The 27,177-nt window shown below is 42.8% G+C and overlaps 1 protein-coding gene and 1 pseudogene across 3 annotated transcripts in view; both read left to right on the forward strand.

Moving 5' to 3' along the window:
* The window catches only part of Pacrg (parkin coregulated), a 458,578-nt gene that overhangs the window by 178,014 nt on the left and 253,387 nt on the right, over positions 1-27,177 (forward strand). The window lies entirely within an intron of this gene.
* LOC125392059 (large ribosomal subunit protein eL15 pseudogene) lies at positions 695-12,215 on the forward strand (annotated as a pseudogene).

Consider the following 27,177-nt stretch of genomic DNA (forward strand, 5'->3'; position numbering starts at 1 on the left):
GAGATCATTTCACCTCTGCAGTGATTTGTCCGAAGATAGTGTCTTAGTCGGGGCTCTATTGCAGTGCAGAGACACCATGACCACAGCAACTCTTATACGAAAGCACTTAATTGAGTCTTGCTTACCATTTCAGAGGTTTGGTCCATTATCCTCATGGCAGGCAGCATGGTAGCATGTAGGCAGGCATGGTGCAGGAGACGTAGTTGAGAGTTCTTCGTCTGAATGTAGAGGCAACAAAGAGAGAGCCACTGTGCCCACCTCTGGTGCCACACTTCCTCCACCTAGGCCACACCTACTCTAACAAGGCCAGTCCTCAAGTAGTGCTAATCCCTGATGACTAAGCATCCACATTGGACATAATGACCAACTCAGGGTCCACTGAAGTCTGCTACACAGGTCTGTCGTGGGGGAATACTTTGTTCAGTGACTGTTTGGTGTGATTGAATCCTTCATAACTGCACTGTGACAGGAAGAAGCTGGGCTCACTGTTAATACCAGAACCAGATGTCTCCATGCAATGCACTGGCCCTGCTTGAGCTTTGCTGTGGGTCAAAAGCAATTTTAGTGTCTCCCCTATGCTTGCTTAAAGCTGGACATGACAGTCCAAGTTGTCCTTGTCTTACTTCCTCATGCATATCATACCCTAGAATTAAAGAAACTGGATCTCCCAGGTTTAAAGACAGGAAATCCCACGATGCACTGGCCGAAATCAACTGTCTCAGATGATACCCTTTGTGGAGTCAAGGTGAGGGCAGCACAGAGGGCTGACGGTCATCTGCTCCACACCTGCCCCAGCTGGAGTGAGCCGCTGTATCTAATACTGGGAATTAGGAAGCTGTGTTAGCTGTGGTTGTGTTTTAAAAGGAGACTACTTGTTATTGCTGCCAAGTAAAAGATAACAGCTTTTTCAGAATTAGTCTCTCTTCTGTTTTACCCTCAGCAGCAAGAGAGAGAGCCTTGCAGGGTCCCCTCACCCTTCATCCTAGGACGTTGTTTATTTGTTGTTGTTTGCGACAGTTCATTGCCTAGCCCTGGCTGTCCCGGAACTTGCTCTATAGATTACACTGGCCTCAAACTCAGAGATCTGCCTGCATCTGCCTCCTGAATGCAGGGATTAAAGGTGAGTGCCACCAAACCAGACAGACCTAGAATATTAAAAATGAAACAATCTAGGGTCAGGAACAGTGTTCACAGCACAGCAGTGATAGATGGGAATGACCATGACTCCTCTGTGCTCTGTGATTCATCCAATGTAGCACAGGTAATAAAATACAGAGACAGATACTGGGATTGGGCTTCAATCTGAAGGTCAGAAAACAAAACAGCCAGCCACTGGCTCCTACCTCTACCTCAGTCCACAATGGCAATCCTGCCTCTAGGAATCTCAGAATGAGACTGTGAGAGTTGTCTCTTCCGGTTTTATATTTCTCTCTAGGGTTGGGATTAAAGGCATGCACCCCGTTTCTATGGCAAACTAGCATGACTACTGGGATTAAAAGTGTGTGTCATCATTGCCTGGTCTGACCTGGAAGGCTGACCAATGTGGCTGTTTTACTCTCTGATCTTCAGGCAAGCTTTATTTATTAAAATACAAATGAAATATTACTACTGGACAAAACAATTCAGGAACTAGTATGTCCAAATCTAGTCCTCACTATGACATCAACAGTAGCCATCTAGGGTACAAGCCACTGCCATATTCCAGTCTCGATCCCTATATTTGTAAAGGGGGATTATATTACCTATTATGTTCTCACTGCTAACCCAAGAGGCAGAGGGTGTGGTTGACTAGTGAGTGCCATGTGTCTGTGAGAAACCACGCACGATTCTCCTGGAGGGAGAGCCCATCCCCTGGTATTGTTCTTCACCTGGAACTCCTGGCCACCACCTACCTCATCACAACTGCTAAGAGTGAGCCTGGTAATCCATGCTCACTTTGTAGCAAGCCAGACAGTTCTTTTTTTGAAATATTATGTCATTAGCATTATGTCATTTTTGTCATCACAGTTGTTAGTCCTCCTTTGTGAGATTCCCTTCCACCAGAATTTTCCTCCCCCCACACCAAATTAGGTATTGCAACTTTAACCCCACTTTTTGGGTCATTTGCACGTTTATAACAGAATCATCGTTATTTCGAAAGGCAGCCAGTAAAATACACTCTCAGAGACTCAGCTGAGGTTCCACTCAGGGGACAGTTGTAAGAATGGTTGTAAGCGTATGTGTGCATGTGTGTGCACTAGTGCACACGGTTACAAAGAGAACTCTTTTGAAATGTGGGAGAAGGGACATTGGAGTCCCATTAAGTCGACAGAGGTGGTGAAGTGTACCACTTGTGTTTATTTGCTCATGAGAGATTATAGCTTACCGTGGGGAGAAAGGTAAAGAAGCAAACACCAAAGCTTTAAAAAAGGCCTGTAATTTAAATACTCCTTATGGTTACTTTTTAAGTTTTCTCCTAAACAAGCATCTTGTATTCTTTTTGTTTGAAGTGTTAGCAGGAAGCATCAGAGAAAAGCTTATGTCATCCTAGAGATAAAATAAAGGAAAAGGTCCCTACTGTTTCACACGAGCTTGAAGCGGAACACAGCCTGCGTGCTGAGGAGCTCAGGCTGAACATGGAGGCCCCATGCAGGCACTGTTTCTTCTGGCGGATTTAGGACCGCTGCCACCATATGCCCACCTGACAACCAGTTTAAGTCCTCCAGCAGAGTAACTAATCTAAGCCATTTTCATTTTTGGAATTCTAAAAGGGAACTTTTTGCCCACAAAACTTCAAAAGGTGACATCAGAGTAAATTGTGTGAAGTGTCGCTGCCCTGGCGGGTCCCTGCTCTCAGAGGCAGATCCATGGCACAAATCTGGGTGTTGGGAATCCATGTTACTGTCGTTGCAGACAGATTCTTCTCTTACAAGTTTTTTGGAGGTTAAAGATTGCAATGTCACCTACATTGCTGTAAATGGTTCATCGTGTGGCCAGTTTTCTTCTAGAACATGGTGTCTATCCATCCAACACATTTGAAATTCTCACTAACTAGAGAAGCTCACAGAATAAAATGTTGGCTATGACCTAGCGTTTTCTTGCCTCTTCACTGTTTCCTTTTGGCATGAACCCTACTTTATTAATGATATGCTTCATAATATTTAGGGGCATAAGACCTGCATATTTGATTGGGAACAGTCTTCTCAGACTGAGATAGTCTTTACTGAGGATCAAATCAGGTCACAGAGAGATTAGTCACCTGGTTAGGAACAAGTGGTTCTTGAAGGTGGCACTCTAGCTTCAGAACCAAGTCCCAGGTTGCTCTCCCACCCACAGTGAAGCTTGGTGTCAGTGTCCTTTGACTATAGCTTACTACAACAGAATCTTATTGAAATGGGCTCTCTGGGACTCCCGATTGGTTTTCTGAGTTTTCCTGGAAACCTGAGGAAATGTGAGATGTAGCCGGATGTCAAGAGCATCGCTGCAGAATTCGGAGCTAGCTTTGTGATGCTCTCCGTATTTCTCATCTGCTCCATTCTACCACGGTTCAGGATGCTCAGCTCCTGTTAGTGGAGACTGAAGACAGTGCTCAAGCTGCAGGAGGGCCCAGCCATCTCCCTGTAAATTGTTACCATGATCTAGGCTTAATCATCTCAGTAAGATTGTAAACATAAATATGCCAAGAGGAAGAAAATTAAGAGTGTGCATTATAGTCACTAAGTTTAACACACATCTTAACATGCAAGACAGTACGTCAGTGCTAGAGAACTCTGTAAGAAACGGATCATCTGTTTAACCAGCTCCATGGGCACAGGAGAGCTGTGCTTTGTGTTTCGGGTCATAGTTAAAAATGTTAACAAAGCAGAAATCATGGTGCTCATTTTTCTTGTTTTTCTTTACCACTTTTCACTGAAGATAATTTTGCTGACATGATTTTGTTTTGGTCATGAAATTCGGCTCTACAAATTTAAAATTTTTAACATTAAAAGTCAATTTTGTTTAGTTTACTCTTCATGACCTTAACATTTTTCAAACTAGTTGGCTTTATTTCAGATTAGAAAGCAATTCTCTTAATGTAAAATATTTAGTAGGGCCTTTTCCTCCCCTTCTCCCCCATCCCATTCTTCTTCCCTTCCCCCTCTTCCACCTTTCTCCTCCTTCCGGCTGATCCCACAGATGCTTCCACAGCCCTGAAGTAAGACAATGGCAGTGTCAGCAGGAGGCACAGGGTTTCTGAGGAGAGATTTTAAGTATTTTGGGAATCCATAAGCATGTGCTGAGTAGGAAGCCAAGCAGAAACATGCCACAAACATACACGGAACCAAGCATGTGTTTGAGAAGCCCTGAATCCAAGATGTAGCATCGTAGAGTGATGTGGATGTCAGAGCAGGAGCCAAGAATATAAGGAAGTGGGATGTAGGATATAAAAGGCTGCTGGTGTGACCTGTGACGGATGTACATTTTATTCTGAAGAATAAGGTGTAGGATGAGGGCCAATGATGTGAGAGGTCTTTCTGTCTATGTGTTGTTTTTCTTGGTTAATAAGTAAAAAAAAAAACTGCCTTGGCCTGTTGATAAGGCAAAATTTAGGTAGGGGTGGGGGAAGGCAGAACTAAATGCTAAAAAAAAGGAGGGGGTGAAGTCAAAGAGACACTATGGAGCCGTCAAAAACAGATGCTAAAAATTTTACCCGGTAAGTCATTGCCACATGACAATACACAGATTTATAAAAATGGGTTAAATTAATATAAGAATTAGCCAAAAAAAAAAAAGCTAGAGCTAATGGGCCAAACAGTGTTTTAATGAATATGGTTTCTCTGTAATTATTTTGGTTCTAAACAGCTGAGAAAGCAAGCAGCCCTCCTCCTACAGTAAGGGAGCTTGTGACAGTTTGAAAAAAAATGGCCCCCAAAGGGACTGGCACTATTAGGAGATGTTAGCCTTGCTGAGTAGGTGTGTGAAGGTGTAAGTCACAAACAATCCCACACCAGTTTGGAATTATGATTAATAGAATGGTTATTAATTCAAAGGGGAAAAACTTACAGATTACCATCCCGGAAAACAGCCCCTCTGCACGAACAGGAAAGGAGTCTAGGAGTCGGAAGCAGAGTGGGAAGCCAGAGAGAGAGTGGAGGACAGCTGCTGCTTTTTTAAAGAGAGAGACCACGCCCCAATGGGCTGGTATCTCAGTGGCTATTGGCTGAAGGAGAAGAAGGAGCTCCCGCAGCATCTCCCCTCTTTGTTTAAGTAAGAAAGTTCTAAGCCTACTACGAAATTATATACAATAGGTACAAACCTACAAAATTATATACAATAAGTACAAATATCCTATTCTAACTAGCTTAAGTCTTGTATAATAAATAACCTGGCCAAGTCATGAGAGGAAAGTAACTACATTTATATAATCTTCAACCCCATCCAAGATCTGAGAAGGGAAATAATGTTACCTGAGTAATTAGGAAGTGCAATCAAACAACTTCCAGAACATGCAACACATCATAGAGACAACTGGCTACCTGGGCAAACACCCGAAGTCACGTTTACAGCGTTGAAGCAACCAACTTTGGCTAAGGCCTGACATAACTGACATACCATTTTTAAAGGCAAGAAACTTTTCAAAACTATCTTACCCTGTCTTGGCAGGATATGACAGTCCTGTTTTATCCATTTATGGATATTCTGTAACTCTGTCAGTAGTTGAGGTATGGGCATTTCTTTACCCAAAGGCCAGTTCTGCCAAGAAAGGCTCCAGGTGGAGTGTCTTTGGTGCTCAACATTCTCTCGGGAATAGATCGGTGTTGCCAGGAGTGATTGTGTCTCACTACCACAGAACTCTGAGTTAGATTAAAGGCCCTTCTCCCAGAGCGCCAATGCTCAGGTCTCTGCTGAACCAGACTCTTCAGCCCCTGAGAAGCAGTGAGTAGATAAGCGAATGCATGCCACCGGAATGTTCCTGAGTGTTCTAGCCCTGTTTACTCCATGTTTTCATCTCTTGTTGTCTGCATGAGCCTGTGTGTGTGGTGTGTCTTTATGACAGTATTTTTTAAGTGCTGAGTCATCGTCCCAGACCCCATGCCCCTTAACTGTTTAGGATATGGAAAACCAGCACATTTGGTATCTCAGGAGGACACATGAATCAATGAAACTGCTGCTACACGGCCATGTTTATTAAGACCATGTAATTGTTTATGTTTTCACATCCAACCCTACTTGTTTGTGGTTTTGAGGCAGAGTCTCATGTGACCTAGTTTAGCCTGAAACTTTCTATTTAGCCAAGGCTGTCCTTGAACCATCACTCCTTCTCCCTGCTTCTCTCAAGTGATGGTATTGCAGACATGAGCCACCACACCCAGGCTCCATTTTATTTTTAATCCAGGAAATATGAAAATACTACCATATAATACAATAATCTTTATGACATAATGGTTTAAATGGCCCCAAACTTTAAATAACATGAATACTGAGCCTATCACTGTTCAATACATACAGCACACACACACACATACAATGCACATATAATACAAGTATAATACACACATGCATGTAACAAACACATAAACACATACATACATACATACCCATAGCAAGTACATACACATAGCAAACACACAGACCAATAACACATGCATATACACAACACACATATACACACATACATAGTATACATATATCCACATAAATCTGTACATACCACACACACATTCAAACATAATACACATGTATACACATACATATATATACATATAACATAAATTTCAGCTGCCCTGCTAGACCCACGTCCTACACCACCTTGCTTAATAAATCTTGCCATAGTCCATCAGCCATCAACCTCTCTGTCTGGTGTTATCTCCGTCACGTTCTTAGCATCTCTATCTCCCTTTGCAAACCATTATGATGAATTGTGTGGGTGTCCTATCTCATCTCCTGGACTGTTAGGGCTTCCAAAGGCACAGCTCACAGCTGGCATCCTGGTCATTTTAAACCTACCCCAGTACCTTGTGCAGGTCTTAAAGCCCCTGGCCCCAGTGAATGCCAAACTGAGCTGACTTGGGGCTGACTCCAGTGGCAGCTGGAACAAGGTGTCCTTTTCCAGCTCCTCCCCCAATGCAGTCTTTTTTCATTTGCACATGTGTCTACATCTACAGAAATAGCCATAACTTTGCACCTAGCTGTCAAGGTGTATCCTATTGTAGGGATCTTATGAAGGAGTCTGCTTGGTGAAGGAGCAGGAGGGGCTTGTTCATGTTGTGAGCCATATACTCACATTTCATTTTGGCGCTAAGAAACCAAAATTATGTTGATGTAGACATTGAATTTTTTATTTTAGCTGGTTGAGACAGGTTCTCTCTATATCCCAGGATGTCCTGGAACTCACTATGTTGACTGCCTGCTTCTACCTCCCAAATGCTGTGATTAAAGTCATGTGCCACCATGCTTGACTGACATTTGAAATTTTAATGTAATTTTATATTTTACATGAATTTTTTAGCTTTAGTTTGAGGTATCACTTGTTTTTTTCTCCTAACAGGATAAAGGGTGCTAAGTATATATTAACACTGCCTTAAGGCCCCATGTCAGCATTTTATTGAGTAGAAACCAAGAGGCTTACTTAAATAAAATAAATTCCATTAATTTTCCGTTCCCCTCACCCAGGACTTTGACTTTTAATGTCTAAAATTGGCAAGTATTACTCAGAAAATAAAGATAAAAATTACCACAAAATAATAAGAAAATGTACAACACTATATTTAGAAAGATCAAAGTATGAACTTCTTCCATCCAATAAATTTAAACTGTGAAGGGAAGGATGGGACTTTGAGCAATAACGTCAATCAAAACCACTTGAAACACAGAGGGAGAGGGACAGAGAGGCGCACATCACACATACAGTCAATATAGTTGCTGGCCTAATTTTAACTTTCTCCTGTATTTCTTGTTGCTTTCCCTCGGTGACAAGTCTATGCTCACACTATCCAATCAGTTCTCTATTGTTCTATGTCATCTCAGAAATAAACAGGAAAAATATTTTATTCCTTTAACTTTTCATCAAGAACTATGGAGGTCTAGTTTTGTTGTTGTTGTTTTGTTTCATTTTCTTTTTGTTTTACCTTATGTAAGCAATAATAATACACTTCCTGCTAGGTGCTCCCATGTTGTTTATCAGGATTAAATAAGTTGGCTTCAGGAGTGAATTCTAAACATGGAAAAAATTTGAAAATTCTAATAATAACCTGTTCTGTACACTTATTTGTTTGCTTGTTTGTTTAGAATCTCCATGTACACAAATGTACTAATATTTATTTTAGAAGCAGCCAAGTAGCAGTGAGGGTAGAGCTGTTCCACATACAGATAAGAAACTCCTTGCACAGGATAATTAATGCATTTGGATCTGCCTTTACTCGATTTGTATCAATTATTTGCAAGGCATTGAGATTTTCCTGATACAGATATTAGTAATATTTGGTCCAAATATTGATAGTACATAAAATACATAAAGAAAGTCTCATTAAATTTATCCAGTGTAAGCTAGAATCGGAAACAGTTGTTTAAAATACAGGAAGATGCTGGTGTGGGCTTGTACAGGAAATAGACTTTGGTTGGAGCTGCAATATAACTGATTAAAGAAGTGATAATCCATCCCACATAGAGACAGCCAAGAGCACAAGCCATTGAGGTCCTGCTGAGGAGTGAGGAAGATTTTGGATGAAGCTGGCCACTGGGATCAAGGGAAACCTTTGAAAGATAAGCCCAGTGAGATTTTCTCAGCAAGATGTGAGTCACCAACCACCCCAATGTTTTCAAAAGGAAGCATTCTTTTGGGGAGGGGGGGAAGTCAACTATATTCTTCAGAAAACTGAGATTATCATTTTATGGAGAATAGATAAAAATAGGAAATCTAACGAATTTGTGTGTTTTGGTGGAGTGAGAGTTTATCCTAAGGAAACACGTGACTACCGACCTGAGAAAGCTTTCCAGGCTGCTCCGCTCCCTTGGACCAATGGTAGGGGCCGAGGTCCATAAACTGTGGTGTAATTGCTTAATAGAATATTGGGAAATGGCTATAAATTATGAAATTGGCAAAAGTCTTAATCATATATAAAATCTGCAGACTGCAGTGAAAGAGGGGAAGTAAGGGAAAAGCCCAAGTTAGAGTCACTCTAGGGAAGTGGCATGCAGGTCACAGCAGGAGACACAGGCAGATTGCCAAGCAGGAGCTTCTGAGTGAAGAGACTGTAGTTTTGTTTGTTTGTTTGTTTGTTTAGCTTTTGTTCTTTATTTCTGCATTACAGTGTCCAATATATTGGGGGGAGGGGACTATTAAAAAAATCAATGCTTTTTTTCAATAGACCAATCAAGAACAAAGGAGCTCTTCAGACAAGCAGCCACTATGTGACTTCAGAGAAGGGTTCTCATCTGTGCAAGGCAGAGGCAGAGAGGATGCTGTGTTGCTCAGACCTCTATAGTTTGCTGGATAATGGGACTCGAGGCAAGGGCAGCAAGTGCAGGAAAAGTAGATTGAGGAGCTTATGTGGTTCCATAGTGAGTGTCTGTGTTATAAGGGTCTTCAAGATAGTTCACTGGTGAAACTGGAATCCTCCTCGACCCCCTTAGCTTAAAACCAGGTAATATCCCCTCTGTGTGTAGAAACCCTATCATTTTTAACGTTTCACACATCAAAGGAATTATAGACAGTTGTCTTGAATAATGTCACAACCCGGTTCCTAGAATGTTGGTCAAAGCAGAGAAATCTTCAGAATATCGCTCCAGAAGTATTTCTTGAAACCCGTGCTTTATGCTGATGGTAGTTAATATTGCTGACATAATCACACCTGTTTAAAACTGTAATTGACTAAGCAAACAGATCTCAAGTCACATACAAACAAACAAAAAGTAACTACTACATGAGAGAGTGGGCATCTTACACTGATTGTGAAACATCCTGTGTGTGTGTGTGTGTGTGTGTGTGTGTGTGCGTGCAATGTCAACATGACAATAATTCTGCTAAAAATAATATTCAGGGGCTAAGAAGATGGGTTAGTGGGTAAAGTTTGGGATACACAATCAAGAGGACCTAAGACCAGATCCCTAGGATCCATGCCTGGAACCCCCATACTGGGGGAGCAGAAACAGGCAGATCCCTGGAGTTTATTGTGTAGGCAATCTAGTCAAAGTGGTGAGCTCCAGCATTGAACAATCCTTTCTCAAAATAGTAATGGGGAGAGTGACAGAGGAAGATGTCTTACATTGACTTTAGCCTACACACACACACACACACACACACACACACACACACACACACACAGAGAGAGAGAGAGAGAGAGAGAGAGAGAGAGAGAGAGAGAGATAAACACACATTTACAAACACAGACATGGACACCACATACATACACAGAGACATACACAGAAATACTCACATATGCAGGCACACACATATATATATATATACAGAGATGCACACACACACACAGAGACACACACACACAGACAGACACTAGTTGTCAAGACTGACAAAAATATAATAAAAGCCCCACTTAGACCTATGTTGGAAGTGATCAAAAATAGTTTGCTAATTTGTTCAAACTACACATAGAAAATGCATTATATATTTAATGTAATGTAAATTTAATATAGACTCCCATACAAATTATTCTCTAAAAAGATATATATTCACTTCCTATAACCAAGATAAAACACAAAAAAGCAACCTTCTCCTTCATCTAGGAAAATGATTAAATTATGATGAATCTGTTCAACAGAATATCACATAGTCATTAAAATAACATATCAACCAAAGAAGGTGCATATGCCAGGTTGTTTTTTTTTTTTTAAATAGCATGCTCAAATTCTGTATACAGTAAGACTTTGGATCTTGTAAAACATGTAAATGAGATCACACTAATTCCATACCCACGTTTAGCAACAAATGCCTCAATTCTTGGTAGTGGCGCTGTAGGTCATCCTGCTCCTTTAGAATTGTGTTTCGGTGGTGGAACTGAAAGACCTGTATAAATCCAGATCCCCCTAGCAGGAAAATAGAGCCAAAAATCTAGCAGGAAGAGAAGAATCAGAAATCTAGGATTAGCCAGTTTCAGGGTTTCAGGAACTAGCTGAAGATAAAGGTAGATTGTAATCTTGAGAGTAATCTTGAGAAACAAGGAGATTCCCCCTAGTAATTATCACCCCCTAGTAATTATCATTGGTATTTTTAGGAAAGGAACTAGCTGATTATGACCTTGAGAATGATCTTGAGAGGCAGGGAGTTGCCCCCTTGTAATCATCACTGGAATTTTCAGAATTTTCTGTGACACCCTCCCTGCCCCCCTTTCGGATAACTGGGCTGTGTGGTTTCTTCCTATAAAAACTACTTCTCCCGGTCACTTGGGGTCGAACTCTTCCCCTGCGTGGGTTATGAGTCTTGGCCCCAGTGCACTGGTTCCCGTCTTGTCGTCTTGTCATTAAACCTCGTATGATTGCAGCAAGGATGGTCTCTCGTGAGTTACTGGGTGGGGGGGTCGCGCTATCCCGAGGCTTGAGTGAGAGTCTTCCAATATGGGGGGGGGTCTTTCAGGACAAAGGCTTCTTCCTTTCCTCTGGCAGTAGCCATGAGGTGAGCCAAGATAGGTGCACACAAATACATTCAGGAGCTATTGAGGAAGAAGCAGTCGGATGTGATGCACTTTCTCCTGAGGGTTCCACTGCTGGCAGTACCACCAGCTGTCCACACTGCACAGGGCTCCCTGTCCCACCTGGCCTGACAAAACCGGGAGTCTGGGTTCAAGGCCAAGCAGGGTTATGTCATGAACAGAATTCAAGTCCGTGTCCGCCACAGTGGCCCCAAACGCGCAGTTCCTAAAGGTGCAACCTACAGCAAGGCTGTTCATCATGGTGTTAACCAGCTAAAGTTTGCCCGAAGCCTTCAGTCTGTTGCTGAGGAGAGAGCTGGATGCCATTTTGTGGGGCTCTTGAGAGTCCTGAATTCTTACTGGGTTGGTGATGATTCCACATACAAATTTTTTGAGGTTATCCTCATCGATCCATTCCATAAAGCTATCAGAAGAAATTCTGACACCCAATGGATCAGCAAACTGGTCCACAAGCACAGAGAGATGCGTGGGCTGACATCTGCAGGCCGCAAGAGCCGTGGCCTTGGAAAGGGCTGCACGTTCCACCACACTGTTGGTGGCTCTTGCGCTGCAGCCTGGAGAAGGCGCAATACTCTGAAGCTCCACCATTAGCACTAATACATGTTTGTAAAAATTGTGTACTGTTTGTATAATTCATATGCAATAAACTATTTAGGACCGTCAAAAAATTTTGTTTTCAGACAAGGACATAGATTAATCGTGTTACTAGAGGTTAACAAGAAATGGAGAGCTTGTGCGTGTGCCGAGGGTCAGGATGTGTATTTGAGACTCGTCTTCAGGGTCGGGATGTGTATTTGAGATTCATCTTCCTGGAAGTGGTAGCAAAGTCCTGGGTGGTCTTTCAGCTCCAGAGGGAGATGTGTGGTCTCTCTCAGGGACTGCTCCGTGTGGAGATTCTCTACAGTAAACAGCAGCATTCTAACGATTCAGTCATGTTCAGCAAAAGTCAATTAGAGTTGCAGGCCTTTGTAATTTGGGGATGCTCGATGGAGCGAACATGATTTTAAACCCTGATATGAAAAAGATGAAACTTGACATTCACATACAGGAGTCCATTTCTTACGTTTATGAGAAAATATGCCATGTTCAATTTTAATTTCAACAAATAGAGAGCAAATCTACATAAAGCAAAAAAATTGCTGAGGATTTGTTTGCCCTGAGATATGTTTTGCTCAGTATAATTGGATTGTCAGGATGTGTCTGACATATGCTAATGAAGCAGCAAGAAAGCCAAAATATGGTTTATTTGGTTACATTAGTTCTTTTTAGAGTGAAACCAGCAACAATTATTCCACTCCTACTGAGACACTTGGGATGGAAATCACACAGCAATCCTACCCTGGCCTCAAGGATCAGGTGAGGGTATTAACTGAGTGGGAGCTCTGTGCCACCCAGCTACACCCTCGGCCGCTAAAGTAGCTCCTCTCTCTCTCTCTCTCTCTCTCTCTCTCTTTCTCATTTGCAGGTGTAAGCTTCTTTTGTTAGGTTTAAATCTGGAAGTCATTGCTTTTTTACCTCTGCTGCAGGACCCATGGTAATGAAGGTTTCCTTTGCCCATAGTTACACTGAAACAGTTACTTATATTTTCTATGCGTATGTGATACTAATGTCATTTTGATTGAATTTGTTCATGAGGACCCACATAAAGAACCTAGCAATATAGCTCCAAGAGCCTAGGCCAGTTGTCTCCAGCATAGGAATCACCAGCTGTCCCTCCAGGTCTTCCATTAGGTGTGACCAGTACCAGGACACATCAGTCTTTTCTCCTGCACCCAGGTAGTAAGCACCTGTCTGACTCTCTCCTAGACACCTATCCTTATTGGCAGGAATGGGGGGAAATGGCATTTTAATTAATAGTACCATAAGTCCCGAACCAATTGGGTTTGAAATACTGATATAATTGGAACACCAGCAAATACTCTCCTGGAGGCATGTAGACATAAATATGAATAAGAGGAACTTGAAGGGTGGCCGGAAGGGCCTTTTTTATCAGCAGCAAGCAGCCAGGTTTATTTACCTCTCTGCTTCAGATGTGAACCACGGCCCTGCACTCACTGAACACGTGATGCTACACAGTCTCTCTAGCATGTCCTCATCCCTCCAGTGAGTGCTTTTACCAAGCCCTGTTCTTTGACATCTGTGTGGGCCTGTGGTTAGGGCCTTAGGGCCAGGTTGTGCAGACCTGTGGTTGGGCCCTAAGGGCCAGGCTGTGCGGGCCTGTGATTTTAGGGGCCCTAAGGGCCAGTTCATGTTTAAACAATATGTTGGTGCTGTAATGGGTGCCCATCGTGAAACAAAATGGCCAATGCTGGCCATCCAAGGGCCTATGTCAGCACAGAATGACTGACTCTGAATGTCTTAGAACCCAGAAGTAACTGATGATATAATCTGCTATATCAGTATTTCTGGCAGAATGGTACTTTTATGTGGATCCCTATATATTATGTCAGAGGCCAGTGTCTCCACCTTAGCCTGGGTCAGCCTGCCTATGTGTGTCTTTCTATAGTCCTATGTGGAGCCTACATGCTGGTCTGCATGTTTGTCTGTGCCCATGTGTGTAAGGTTCATGTGTGCTGTGTACCTAGTGCCTGCCAGCATCTGCTGTCTCTCCAGAGGTCTGTGTGAATGGAGCATGTCCTCTCTGCCCTCTGATCCCCGGCCTTCATCATCCCAGCCATCCATGACCCCCCCCCCTTTCCTGGCATCGGAGCTTAGACACATCAGTAGCGTCCCTCATGCATGCCGACGCTCACAGTAGATGCTCAGTGGAGTATTCACCCTCCACCACCTCTTTATTCTACCAACCCACATAAATTGGATTCAGAATAAAATTGGCTGTGCCTTCTATTTAGTTCCATAGTTCCATAACATTTTAGTGACAAACACTAAAAATTTCATTCGTATAGAGGATTAGCACTTTAATTATACAAACCATGTTTACCTTATGAAGTCTGGGTTTCTAATGCAAAGTTTAATCCACCAGATATGACTAATTTTCTTGTAAGTTTTACTTTAACCTTAGCCTTTCAAATTTTTGTAGTGGAATATTATTAATCCTGGTGATTCATGACCCGCCCCTGGTATTTTGCCATTTTTACTATGAAATCTTTTATTTAGAAGCTGCATACAGAGGTGGGAGCCTAAAGTATTACTTGGGAGCATTTATTATAAGACATAATTATAAACACTATTGCCTACAACAGTTAAATGTTTGCAACTCAGATTATACTAGGAACCTGAAGCTAGGTGTGCTTGTATTGTCCTCTGTCTGTATTTTTTCAGATGGACTGCAGAAGAATGAGTCCCAAGCCAGATTTTCTTTAGATTTGTGTGACAATCAAGATCCTGGGTTAATATCTGAGACAATAGGAGCCAAGTAACCTAAGTCACACCTACACTGACTAGGTTAGCTTTCTGTCTTCTCAGTCCTGGACCATGTTCTACCCACCCAGGAGATCATGTCTGGGGTAGTCTATCATTGGAGTAGACTTCTCTACCCGGGTCTCACTTGGGAGTCCTCGGGGTTCAGCTCTTTCTGTCAGTGCGAGAGGCTGACTTGTGTAGAGGGTGTCCTAGAAGGTCACTGATGGAGACTAGTCCTCAGGCCTCTGGTGAGCAGGAATCCTAGTCTCCCCCATACCACATGATCCAGAAGGGTCCTGGGGACAGAGCCTGTCTCAAGCAAGAGGATGTAGGACATTCTTGTGCCTTGATGTTTTGATTCTTTGAAGAAAAGTCAACCTCTACTCATATTTGGTTCTGGCATGCTCTCAACGTGTGTGACCTGGACGGTACCATCTCTTTCTTTAGCTGTAAAAATGAGGGCACCGAGTGCTGTCGACAAGTAAGGGCAGGGAAATGGCCAATGGCATAACCATGACTTCTTATCACGGTGCAGTTTTATGGTAGATACCAACGATGGCATCAATGGTGCTACCTCTGTACTTAGAGAGTTGCTGCTTTAGGGAGAAATGCACAACTTAATCACAACCCCAGCAGGGCCTGCTGAGGGCGAGTGCAGGAGCCAGGTTTCTGGAGCGCATCGGGGCCTTGGCCTCAGAGCAGCTACAGCCAGAGCAGCTGGCAAAATCTGCCAGTCCCCATTTCTGCCACATCCTAGCAAGGTACTTCTTGGCCAAGAGTGCAGTGCATTCTGGGGCTGGAAGAGACCTCAGCACCCCTGGAGAGCTGAGTCTTCCACAAATGGCAGCTAAAGACTCGCGAATACAAGGATGTTCATTGCCCGGGAACCGCCTTTAGGATTTGTTCAAAAATCCAATGAAACCGAATGAGAAGAAAATGGGTCTCCACGAGGAAAGGAATGAGCAATAGTTAACCTCTAAACAGCCAAAGAATGATGCCACTGGCCCCAGGGAGCCAGGGATGCATGAATCAGTACACCTGCTCACTCCACTCCCTTCCCTGCCGATGTATTTACATAATTCCCATCCTTAGTGCAAGCATTGTAGTGCAGGAAGCTGGGTGAGGCAGGGGCGGGGTGGGGGCATTAGTGAGCTAGAAGCAGAAGCCCATAACAAAGCATAACCAGTAAGGTTGAAGAGGAGACCAAACCAAAAGCGGGAGACTGTGGTCTGTGTAGGAAACATGGAGGAAGACCCAGTCTTCCTAAGCCTCCCTCAGGTTGGGATCCTCCACCCTATTCACAGGCCACAATTACCTCTTTCAGAAGTTGCCTGCACTGAACCTGATTGTTGGTAGAATTTGATTTAATTATATGATCTTGTTTATGTGTTTGGGCAGTTAAGCAGGATAGCATTCACTTGCCTGAGAAAATATAGAAAAGTTCCACGGTGAGATTCTGGTAGAACTTTGTACTCAACATAATTGAATTCTAGCCTAATGTGCCAAGACAGAACAGTGTAATATACGCTCTGGCATTTGTTTAGCCCAAGAAAATTCACTCATCCAAGAAGTCCACTGATAGTGTACTCATTTAATGTAATTACCCTATTATGCATAAAATAATGTGCTTAAAGAGAGTTAGGCCACCTGCTTTAATCACCGCAGTAAGTCGTAAATGAAATAAAATAGCCCTGGCTGTATTATTAAAAATATCAAAAACATTTAATGAGGAATCCGCCCTAGCTAAATAAAGGCAAATTTTTCAGAATGACATCAAAATACTGTGTTTATTTGAAAGTAAGAATGTTAGGAATTTCTAATTAAAAAGTCTCCTCAGCTGATGTGCGCTGCACTCCGTAGGCCTGTCTGCTTGGTGACAGCTGTGCTATGCAGGACAGGAGGAGCACAGAGACTTGGAACTCAGTCCGACTGCTGCCCACTGCAGCATCTGTTTGCTGCTAGGCAAGGTGTTCCATTTAAAAGTTCTCGATTGACAATCAGAACTCTCTGTTACCATCGATGCCTTCCTCTAGCTGACTCCACAGGGCTTCCCAATGCCGCGTGTAGAGACGCGTGCTGAAGAAGATCAGGGAAAAATCATTTGAAACAAATAGCAGTGGTTCTTAAAATACCTTTTCTTTGGGTGTAAAAAGGTAAACCCACAGAAATGACGAATACAGTAGCAGTCACACACATCTGGGCTGGCTTTGTGTTGCCCGTGACACCTGAATCACAATACACAGAAGTGTTCCTAGACCAAAAGAAAGAAGTTAGTATAAGAGAGATGCCTTTATATTTTGCAAAAGCAGTTTGGTTGTGTAACTGCTGCAGGTTCTGTATATTGATACATCAATAGAGAGAATATTTATTGTAGATAATCAAGAGACTAGAAATATCTATTTGGTTCCTCCCTTCTCTCCCACTTTTACCTATGAAAGTGGTTTCCTCTAATTAGGCTATCCCCTAGGCGGGCCTCCCTAGTAACGACTGTTCAGCTACCCTCCACAGCAGGTTCATAGAAACCTGAAGGCCCGAAGGTGGGATCCAGATCTCAGATATGTTTAGCAAGCCCGAGCGAATATTTTTTTGAGACACCTACCACTTGAGGGTTTTCATAGCCTAGTCTCTGGCTTCTCTTGAAAGATGAAAGCTGTCAATGTTAGACCCCCTGTCTTGCCTGTCAGGACTGATCTGGAGCATATTAGGGAGCAGTGAACCCCAGTTTTCTCTCACCACCTGCTACTCCAGTGCAGTAGTCTAAAGCCAACTGGCATCAATTACCTTGTTTACAGTATAATTTTTCTCATAGTAAAGAAATAGTCCTACGGTCCCAGATTGCCTGGCTGAGCCCATGCTGCCAGAAAAATGGAAGAGAACAAATTTTTGTGTGAAAGCGAATAATTACCTCTTCATGATTAATAAGCAAATACAGCATTCTGTGGGGAAAGAGCACAATAGGATGCTTCAGTGATTCATTTGCATAATTCCAAATGTATTTGAACTTCAAAGCTACTCTTTATAAATATTAGTGATGACGGAAACAGGAAATTGAGTCTGTGATACAGGAACAGAGTGAGAAATAACAAGAACTTGAAAAGGCTAAGAAAATACAGGTAGGAGGGGTTAGAAAAGAAGGGCGCATTGGATGCAATCCCTTTCTTTCTACTTTAGAAACTGGCTGTTGTTTTCAGCTAATATTTTTCTCTGTCCTTTCTGTCTTAGTTTTCAGGTACAATTATTCAAACACCTATCCTGCCCCGCCCCAGAAATCCTTTTGCTTATTAGCAATAATATAGGAGTTTCAAGAGTGAAATCTAGTGTAACCCCAACAGTAGCAACGACGATGGGATCTGTTCTTCATGTCTATTGCTCTCCACCTGCCATGACATTAGTTACATTAGTCACAGTAACCTTCATCCTCACGGTTATTTTAAGGTAGAACTGAGCCCTTCACTCTTGCAGATGATGTGGCTGAAGCTTACAATGATTAAGTAATTTTCCCTGTAATGAAAGCAGAACCACAATTTACATTAGGTCCACATGGCTGCACGATGCCTGCTCCTTTCCCTTGGACTTGCTTGGTGGTTGGCTAATCATTCCTCCTGGGTAGTTAACTCATGCTTAAAAAATAATAACCGTATCAGTCTGTTTCGGAGTTCACTGATCCTAAGTTATGAGTTATAAAAAAGAAGTCTCACTGTAATGTAAGTCACAGTTCCTCTCTACTTGCCAAAATGAACACATGAAAAGGTTTTAAAATTGTACTTTCTGTTACATTGCCTTCTAATGTGTGTGGGCACAAATGCAGCCACAATTGTAAAGGGTATTCACTGCAACATGTGGTGCACATGGCCTTCTACAGTTGCATTGCCTCATAATGCATGTAGGCACAAATGCAGCTGCAAATATAAGGGGTATTCACTGCAACACGTGTTGCACATGCCTTCTACTGTAGGTCTGAATGGAATAAAAGCTGCTTTTGATGAACATATTTATTTGTTCATGAGTTCATTGACAGTGGGTGGTGGGTGAGGCAGATGAAAGCATGGACCTGGTACCGCTGAACCTTGACTGCGAAATTCACTGTCTGCTGACTGCGAGACCCTGCTCAAGGTCCTTAACTACATTTATACCCATCCGATTATTTCTTGTGGGTGCATGTGGGACATATGGAAACACCGACATATTGAAACTAGAGGGAAACCTTCAATGTGGGGACTCTCCTTGTCCTGGATTCTGCCATTTATTCCAGGCTGGCTGACAAGTGAATCCCAGAGGCCCACCTGCTTCTGCCTCGGCACTGGGACTGCAAGTTCTCACCACCGTGGCTTCTTTACTGGACTCACTGGTGGGTCTTCAGCCATTTTCTCCCATAGCATTAGGACCAGCCCAGCCCGTGAAGGTGCTTGTTGCCGAGCTTTGTGAACTTGAGTTCCGTCCCCAGAACCTTCACAGTGGAAAGAGAGCACTGATCTGACCGCCATAAGTGCAGTTTTTCTTCTGCCTTGTTCTTTGACAAAAAGATTTTATTTTCAGAATATTTGGGGATTTCCCCAAATATCTTTATGTCACTATGTTTCCATTTAAATTCATTTTGTCAGATAGTGTACCTGTGTAAGTTGAATACATTTTAAACTTCCTGAGACTTGTTTAATGTCCAGGAATATACTTGATTTTCATGAAATCGTTGTCTACACTTTAAAGAGTGTAGTTGAGGTGGCTGGGTACAAGGTTCTGCACTGTTTTGGTGAACATGGTGGTGGTGCTATGTGGACCATCTGGTTGTTAAGGTTGCTCAGCTTTCATAGAACATTCCAGAACTGCTTTTTCTGGCAAATGTTAAGAAAATGACTTGAAGTCTTTAATGGTAGTTATGGTTATTTATTCATACAATTCTATAATGTGTTTTGAAGTTCTGTTTTGGGGTGCATAAATGTTAGTATTGTCATACTTTTTAATAAATTGGCCCTTTATCAGTATAAACATGCATTCTTTACCCCTGGTAAATTTCCATGCTCTGAAAGCTACTCTGTTGATATTAGTGTAACCACTAATGATTTTCTTTTGATTGATGTTGCTGTTATCTTTTTACATAATTTTAAACCTTCTTGAGGCAGTTTATAATTTTCCTTTATCTTTTGTGTGGTGTATCTGATATATTTTAATTTAAATTGTCTATATTACTATGGTACAGTTGCTTATGATAGCTGCCATTTCCTGAGTGGGAGAGGATCTTTGCCATCTTTACATCAGATGGGGAATTAATATCCAGAATATTCAAAGACTAGAAAAAATTATACTATAAAAGTTTCTCTTAATTTGGCTAGATTAAATATTTTTTATAGTTCCCTTTTATATTATCTTAGTAATTGTCTCAATTTTATAGCATGTGTTTTAACTTACATTAGAACATCATAAAAGATTACAGCCTTCATGTACATTGTACAAACACTAAGTTTTTCCATTTCTTGCCTAACAAGTTTCTAAAGCCCAAAATACATTGTTATTTTGGCCTTGACCTTTTAGAGATATAAATAGGAAAAAGTGTGTTTTGTAAGAAGCCTTTCTTCATATGGCCCCGCATTTTCATCTGGCATCATCTCCTCCCACTTGAGTTATCTGCGTTGGCCTCTCTTGAAGTGCCGTTTTGCTGTTCAAACGTTCTTCTCTACGCCTGGAATACAAAGAACTCAAAACATTGTCCCAACTCGTTATTTAAAGATGACTTTTTATGGGTTAAAGTTGTCTAGTTTTGTGTTAAGCATACTTGCTTTTTGACTCTTGCGATTGTCCTCATTCCTAGCTTTAACAGTCTCTGATGTGCCTTGTTGTGTTTTCTTTGCTTCCTGTGCTTGAGGCTTGTTGGGCTTCTTGGATCTGCGGGTCAATAACTTTCATGAGTTTTGGAAAGCTTCAGGAAATCCCTCACACATACCTTTTGGGACTCCACTTACACATGAACTGGAGGTCATTCCATGGCTCCCTCATGCCCTTGGCTCTCCAGTCCTGTCCTGGTAGCGTGCTTTGTACTGCTAGGTCTTCCGGAACATTAAACATTTGTTCTGTGAAGCATAATTCACCACTACAATTCCTCCCAACATCGTTTAAATCTCCAAAACGTTAGTTTTCTCCTCTAGAGTCCATTTTGAATTTTACAAACATCTTGAACCTGTCTCTGCTTACATGCCCAGGCTTTCCTCCAGCTTCTGGAACATGTAGGTCTCTGTGAGAACAGCTGCAGACATGTCCTGACGACTCTGTCTTCTGTCATTTCCGAATCTGTGTTTAACCTCTAGGACAGCCTCGGCTACATAGTGAACTCCAGGATATCCTGGGTTAGAGTAAAACCTGGTCTCAAAAACCAAAAACAATGGCAAAATAAAAGGAGATAGACTAGCAGAAAGAAAGAAAGAAAGGAAGGAAGGAAGGAAGGAAGGAAGGAAGGAAGGAAGGGAAAATGGAAGGAAGGAAGAAAGACAAGGAATGGAGGGAGGAAGGGAGGGAGGGAGGGAAGGAGGGAGGGAGGAAGGAAGGAGAATGGATAAACAAGAAAAATAGAAGATTATCTAATTTTCTCATAGACCCTGTCCAGGGGCAGCTGCACCTGTACCGTCTGGGACAATGGCTCAGTGCCCCCCAGGGTTAGGGACCATTTCTCTCCCCTGCTAGTGGAGACTGAGGCTTTAACCTTGAGTCTGAAGGAGAAGAGTTTAAGGACAGGAAGCAAGGCCTCTAACCTACTACAGGGCACAGAATGCCAGCATTGTTGTGTGAGGGAACGTGCTGCCATTTTCTATGATTGCAGACAGATCCTGTGGCCTTCTAGAGTAGTCCAGAGTGACCCCAGCTCTATAGCAGTCCACAGTGAACTCCAGCTCTATAGCAGTCCACGGTGTGAATCAGCTCTAGAGCAGTCCATGGTGCGACCTAACTCTGGAGTAGTCCACGGTGTGCCTCAGCTCTAGAGCAGTCCACAGTGCACTCCAGCTCTATAACAGTCCATGGTGTGAATCAGCTCTAGAGCAGTCCATGGTGCGCCCAGCTCTAGAGCAGTCCACAGTGCGACCCAACTCTGGAGTAGTCCACGGTGTGCCTCAGCACTAGAGCAGTCCATGGGGTGTCCTAGCCCTAGAGCAGCCCACGGTGCGCCCCAGCTCTAGAGCAGTCCATCATGGTGTGCCCCAGCTCTAGAGCAGTCCACAGTGTGCCTCAGCTCTAGAGTGCATCAGCTCCAGAGTTGTCCACGGTGAACCCCCCCGCCCCCCCCCGAGCAGTCCACGGTGCACCTCAACTTGCTCCTCATTCTTAACTAAGTGCTTGGCTGGGCTGCTTCCTGTTTTCTCAACTGGCAATCACTTTGATTCCTAAAATTCTTTCAGCTTCAAATAACTACAAGAAAGTAGAATACAAAATCTCATTCTATAATTTTTACACATCAGAGATTTTATATATGTACCAGGCCCATAAGAAGAAAGCATATATATGGACCAATTAACCAGGTCCATGTAGTGAAAGCAGTGAAGCCCAAGTGACTGGGAAAATCCAAGCCATTGACTTAATTCTTCCTGTCTTAGCGAGGCTAATCACTGAGAACAAATTTCACTACTGAATTGCTTACTATTATGACCATAAGTAAGGATTCAATGGCAGATGTTGGAATAAAGTCTAAGATCTCAGTCACTCATTCCACACGAGGCTGTTATTTAAATATTCTGTAAAATAGAATGTGCCCTATTAAAGGACAGTGACCCCAGCTTTGGAAATGTGAGCTCTCCACCACTACAAATTCCTCCTATCGAAATCTCAAATCCAGCATGACATCAACAGAGTTCATGACATTTAATAATCTCAGTGAAAATGGAGGCAAAGCTCTGGCCGGTCGCCCAACCCTCCCCCCGTAGTCTTTGGGAAGATACTGTTTACCTCCCTCTGTGATCCTCTCCAAAATTTTTAATCTAAGCATGATTTCTCTGACAATCCAAATTATGGAAATTATTAGCACAGCTAGCCACTTGCCTCCTTCAGCTGATGAAGAATGAGCTAATTAGGGATGCAGAAATGCATCCCAGTGGTGATTAAGCAGCCACCACGGAGTTATTTACACCTCCGAAAAGTGTGTAAAATCTTACACACCTTAAGCAGGCAGCAGAACTCTAAACTGGCATTTCCAAAACCTCTGGGAAACTGCAAGTATAAGCTTTATTATTATTACATTTCATTTTTCTTTATGGCAAGTGCCCATTTAACAATAAGGTTAGGTTGAGTTACTAGAGAAAGCAGTTATAGTTTTCAGTGGCATGAAGCATAAGCTAATATTTAAACAAAACTGGATGTGGGGATATGTCTGTAGATAGTCCAGTGACTGTGCTCATGTGCATACTTCGTCTTGTGGATATGTCCATAGATATCCCGGTTTCTATGCCCGTATACACACTTGGTCTTGTGGATATGTCTGTGGATATTCTGGTGACTGTGCTCATATATACACTTGGTCTTGTGGAGTTAGCAAATAATGAAGTATTCAGAGTCAAAGGAAATAAGAATTAGTAGGAAAGTCTGTGATCTTCTTAATATTTCATATTCAAAGTTATTTTTAATTATTTTACTTTTGAGATTATGCTAAATTCCATCATATCCTCCTATTCTTTCCTCCTCCAAACACTCCCATCTAGCCTTCCTGGCTTTTTCAAGTTCATGACCTCTATTTCATTAATTATTGTTACATACCTACATGTACATATGTGTGTATATATATTTCTAAATATATAAATACAACCTGCTAAATCTACATAATGTTCATTTTATATATGTTTCCAGGGCTGACCATTTGGTTTTGGGTAACCAATTGGTGTGATCTTCCCTGGGGAAGACGATTTCCCCAGTTCTTGTCATTCCTTAGTCGCCTGTAGTTCTTTGCGTAGGGTTGAGGCTCGCGGCTTTTCTTTGTCCACATTGGCGTCTGTTGCTGTCATCCCTGTTTAGTTCATGATTAGGCCATCATGCTGGTGAGACCTTATAGGTACAGATTCTGGCATCCATAAGAAACAATTTCACACACACCAAATAGCCTTCCTGTTCTCTGGCTCTTGCAGTCTTTCCATGGTCCCAATAGCATTTCGTCTCATAAAAGGAAGAAAAAGAAATAGAGAAGGGAAAGAAAAGAATCAGATTCCCTGAGCAACATGGTCTAAGACAGGTCCATAAATTGAATTTGGAAGCCAGAGGACAGGAGAGTGATGCCTTTGATATCATCAGACAAACTGTCCTTTAAATGTTGCTACACACAGCAAAATACTGCGTTCTGATTTACTCAGCGTTTTATAGAGTTGGCATGCATTGTTCTTGCAGTGCTGTAGAAGTACCCGGAGCACCGAGGAGGGAACCACAGGTTGCTGGTAGTGTCCTGAGGTGTGAGTGACACCACCTATGACCAGCAGACGGGACGACAGCCTGGACACCATGGCGTGGTTGCCTTCCACCCCACAGCCACCATACTCATCTACTAGCCCAGTCCCTACTGTTTTGTGAGCCTGACCCTCCTCTTTCATACTCATGGTGGACAGCACTATTGACTTTATTTCCAGAAGCATCCATGGTCTGTCTATGGTGTTCTTTCACCCATGTCAAATTTTCTCCTCTTATTCTTTAGAAACATTTTGTACATTTATTTAGTGCCTCATGCTTGTGTGTACATGTATGTGTGTGTATGTGTGTGTGTGTGTGGTATGTGCTTGTGTGTGCATGTGTGTGTGTGGTGTGTGCTTTTGTGTGCAGGTATGTATGTGTGTTGAATGTGCTTGTTTGTGCCTGTGTGTGTGTGTGTGTTTGTGTGTGCATGTGCTACCGTGTGTGCCACTGTGTGCATGTGGAGATCAGAGGACAACTTGCAAGTCTTGGTCCTTTCCTTCCATCATGTGAATCTGAACTCAGGTTGTGAGTTTTGGCAGCTGTTGCCCACCGTGCCTTCTTACCAGTCTTTCCTTCCTCTTCTTCGCCATGCTGGAGCTCATACCCAGGGCTTCAGCATGCTAGCCATGTATTCTATCACTAAGCTACACTCCTAGCCATGGATGAACCCTTCACTAATGATGTATTTTATATTCAAAGTTTGGAGCTCCAGAAACTTAAAAACTAGCATCCTCTGCCCTCTTCAGATAACTGCTGGGTTTATTTGCTCCACAGTGACCCCCGATGAGCAGGACTTGTGGACAAATGGTACAGATGTTAGCAGTATCCTCTGGGAGGGTATTCTAACTAGAGGGCATAGAAAATGCATGGTGGCTTTAGTAAGTAACTCAAATAACATACAGGTGGGGCTGTTGGTTGCTGCACAAGAAGGAACACCAGGAACCACATAGGTGATGGCGGCTCACAAGGCAGGCCAGAGTCACTTCCTGTGGTGAGGAGCTTACCAGTGAAGCCCTGGACTACATGGGGCCCTCAGCCAAGCTGGGACTGCCTCAGAAGCATGTGTGGCGTTGGGGAGCAAACTCTCCATGACCAACTCTGCTCTCATTTAAATGGCTTCTTCTCTAATTGGAGGAGTGCGCTGAGAGCAGAGAAGGTAATACAGTGGACTCTGAACTCTCAGCAAGAGGAAATCCCCACTCCCTGTTTTTCCTTAACATTAGCCATAAGGTAACCTGGAGTATGGCTGTCTATGTGGGAAGACTGGCTATCTCTTCTTTGCTCTCTCCTTTATGACAACTGAGGCATCTCATATTCAGGTTGATTACAAATGTCTTACAGAACTCCCATGGCCCCACATAACTGTATATAAGCCTGAGTGTCCAGTCATGTCCACTACCCAACTGTGATGATGTAGCAGCCAACATTGTAAATATGCAGAAATGGGGGACTGTGGAGGTGGCTCAGTCAGTAAAGTGCTTGCGATGCAAATATGCAGACCTGAGCTCAGTCCTCAGAACCCACATAAGAATGCTTGGCATAGGGCTGTGCATTGTAGCCCCAGGGCTGGGGAAGTAGACACAGGTGGGTCCCTGAGGCTTGCTGGCCAGCCCGCTGTATTAATTGTCATCTGGACAAGATCTGGAATCACCTGGTGGGTAGGCCATTAGGCTTGCATATGAGGGATTATTTTGACTCGGTTAATTGATATGGGAGGATCCATCCCAAGTGTGGGCAAGACTATTTCCTGGGGAGGATCCCACGCTAGAGAAAGTGAGCTGAGCATTAGTGCTCATCTCTCTCTACTTCTTGACTGAGGACACACTGTGACCAGCTCCAGCCGCTGTGACTTCCACACTAGGATGGACTGTGTGTCCTTGAACTGTGAGCCAAGGCAAACCCTCTCTCCATTAAGTTGCTTTTGTCGGGGAGTTTTTTTTTTTAATCACAGCAGCAGGGAGAGAGACTAAGCCACCACCTGCAGAGTCAGTGAGCTCAGTCCAACGGGGGACCCTGTCACCCAAGCAAGGCTGACTTCTGGCCTCACATACACATGTCAACACATGAATATGTGATTACATGCACTCATGGGCAAGCACTTGCACACAGATGGAAATATTTGCAAACCATTCTAAAATCCATCCACCACTTCACTTTTCCCCCAACTGCCTTGACTTTCTTTAGAATCCCCTGAACCAAAAGATAAATTTAGTGTAAAGCTGTCTACTTTAACAATTAAAGCTATTTCCCTCTATAAATATTCAAAATTAAAGTCACTCCAACCAGGTCATTCTCCCCATGTAACACTTTTTACACTGGCCTGGGATCCTGGCTAGGCTCTGAGAGCCTTGGAGCAAAACACAGGACTCTTCTCTGGGTTCACCCAGAGAAGGGAAACATTAAATATTTGTGTAATAAAGAATAAATGAAATGCCTATGTATTGGATTAGAGGAAAATAAAGGCAACAAAAGGCAAAACAAAAACTCATTTTACTTATACTGCTCATATGGACAATGTTTCCACAATGATGCAACTTCTTAATTGTGCCCTAAAACCAATTAGTCCACTGCCTCAGGCTGCGTGGTGAAGGAGCTGGTGCCACGCTGAATGAGAGCCCACTACACAGAAAGAAACAGGAAGAGCAGGGAGGAAACGTTCCACCTACAGGCAGTTGCTAGTCACATAGGGACAAGATGCAGACTCTTTGGCCTCTTGCTCTGTACGTCTTCCTGATCTGCTGCTGGGCACCCTTCTTCTCAGTCCAAAGATATAAGAGAAACT

Source organism: Myodes glareolus, chromosome 1, assembly GCF_982192425.1.
Source record: "Myodes glareolus chromosome 1, mMyoGla1.1, whole genome shotgun sequence".
Classification (NCBI taxonomy): Eukaryota; Metazoa; Chordata; class Mammalia; order Rodentia; family Cricetidae; genus Myodes; species Myodes glareolus.